The sequence below is a fragment of the Palaemon carinicauda genome, unplaced genomic scaffold, assembly GCF_036898095.1.
Source record: "Palaemon carinicauda isolate YSFRI2023 unplaced genomic scaffold, ASM3689809v2 scaffold93, whole genome shotgun sequence".
In the NCBI taxonomy this organism is placed as follows: domain Eukaryota; kingdom Metazoa; phylum Arthropoda; class Malacostraca; order Decapoda; family Palaemonidae; genus Palaemon; species Palaemon carinicauda.
In genome coordinates this window covers 307501-310000 of record NW_027172237.1, presented here as the reverse complement: position 1 = coordinate 310000, position 2500 = coordinate 307501, and the positions used below count along the sequence as shown (strand labels likewise).

Here is a 2500-nt window from a genome sequence, read left to right as displayed (position 1 = left end):
TATTAAATATATTGTAAATCAACGAAACAAAAATAAAATAATAGAGACTTTTCATGTGACGTCATCAGACGCCTAATAACAGCAGAACTGATTATCTTGAGTTGATATATATATATATATATATATATATATATATATATATATATATATATATATATATATATATATATATATATATATATATATATATATATATATATATATATATATATATATATATATATATATATATATATATATATATATATATATATAAGGTGATATAACTGTATAAACCTAATGGGTTTATTTAAGATACAACATATATCATTCAATGGCAATCCTATTGTAGTCAGGACTCGCGAATGTTGGAGATGTGTTGAATTTGAACGTCTGCTTAAACTAAGCGTTTACTTCCTTTCTTTTGCAATGGATAAATCTTTCGAAATCGCTTTGGTGTTTCTTATGTTTAAGATAAGACATCCGTAGTTTAAATGATTTAATCCATTGGCTACAAATCGGGAGATTTAAAATAATTGCTTAATATTCCTGTAAGGGAGATTCGAGAAAATACTATTATTTGCTTTGTTGAAATTGATTGCTTTTGAAATTGAAGTTTCATTGATGGAAATATGTTTGAACGGAGTAATTTGTTGATTAGTAAATTTGTAATTAAATATTATTTGTTCAAACTAATTTTGATAATGAATGAAGGAGACAACAGACTTAAATATATTTTTTTTTTAAACAAAAGACAAGATCTATTTTTTTTACGAAAGACAGAAGCAAAAAATGCTAGAATAGAATAATTTGTCGAAAAGTAAATTTGTAATTAAATATGTTTATTTTTTTTTAATTATTTTATATAACAAATGAAAAGGACAACAGACATAAATATTTTTTCAAACGAAAGACAAGACATCATCACATCTAGATCTGTTTTTTTTACGAAAAACAGAAGCAACAAAGCTTTTTTCTTTTTTATTTTTTAACAAAAGACAGTGACAAAAGACCTAGATTTTCTATTTTCTTACGAAGGACAGACTGAACACACTTAAACCTTTTTCTTTCCTAATGAAAGACAGGAGAACCAGGCCTTTATGTTTAGTAAATGAATAAACAGTTTCATAAAATTGAATGAATAACCTTCCACTGACAACAATTATCGTGAATTTCTTGGTTGAAAACTATTCATGAAGAAAATATTCATTTGTTTTATGTATTCATTGAATGAATCTCTCATAGTCTATTAACTATAGAAGTAAGAAAATAGACATTGGGTGAATAACTGCAGCCAGATGTGTAGCCTCAACTCAAAAAGAGTTTCAATATAAGGAAAGACAAATCAAGGATGAATAGGAAATTTTGCAATAATAGGACCAATTTAAGAATCCTATTCGAGGGGAGTGAGGAAGCTCCTTCCCCATAGGAGGGGGGAATAAGAGGATGGAGAATATGAGGATTGGGAATAAGAGGGCGAGGAATAGAAGGGTGGGGAATAAAACGATAGGGAATAAGAAGTTTCAGAACATGAGGGTGGGGAATGGGAGGTTGAGTTTGAAGAGGTTCAGAATAAGAGGGTGGGGAATAAAAGGGTGGGGAATAAAAGAGTGGGGAATAGGAGTGCAAATAATAAGAGGGTTGGGGAATAGAAGGGTAGGGAATAAAAGAGTTGGGAATAGGAGTGCAAAGAATAAGAGGGTGGGGAATAGAAGGGTAGGGAATAAAAGAGTGGGGAATAAGAGAGCAAAGAATAAGAGGGTTGGGGAATTGGATGGTAGGAAATAAGAGGGTGGGGAATTGGAGGTTAGGGATTAAAAGGATGGGGAACAGGAGGATAGGGAATGAGAGGGTGGGGAATAGATTTTAGGGTATAGAAGGGTGGGGAATTGGAAAATGGGGAATTAGAGTGTCGGTATGGGGGGGGGATGGGATAGTGGGGAATATGATGGTTGGGAATAAAAAGGTGGGGAATAGGAGGCTAGTGAATAGTAGGTTTGGGAATAGGAGAGTGGGGAATAATACGGTGGGGAATAGGAGGTTGGGGAATAAGAAGGTTTGGAATAAGAGGGTGGGGAATATAAAGTTGGGGAATAAGATTACGTGGAATAGGATGGTAGGGATTAAGAGGGTGGGGAATAGGATGGTAAGGAATAAGAGGGTGGGGAATAGGATGGTAAGGAGTAAGAGAGTGGGGAATAGGATGGTAAGGAGTAAGAGAGTGGGGAATAGGATGGTAAGGAATAAGAGGGTGGGGAATAGGATGGTAAGGAATAAGAGAGTGGGGAATAGGATGGTAAGGAGTAAGAGATTGGGGAATAGGATGGTAAGGAGTAAGAGAGTGGGGAATAGGATGGTAAGGAATAAGAGGGTGGGGAATAGGATGGTAAGGAATAAGAGATTGGGGAATAGGATGGTAAAGAATAAGAGGGTGGGGAATAGGATGGTAAGGAGTAAGAGAGTGGGGAATAGGAGGGTAAGGAATAAGAGGGTGGGGAATAGGATGGTAAGGAGTAAGAGA

The 2500-nt window shown here is 34.4% G+C and overlaps 1 long non-coding RNA gene across 1 annotated transcript in view; it reads right to left on the bottom strand.

Moving 5' to 3' along the window:
- Window positions 1-2500, bottom strand: part of LOC137637701 (uncharacterized) — a 15804-nt gene that overhangs the window by 1070 nt on the left and 12234 nt on the right. The window lies entirely within an intron of this gene.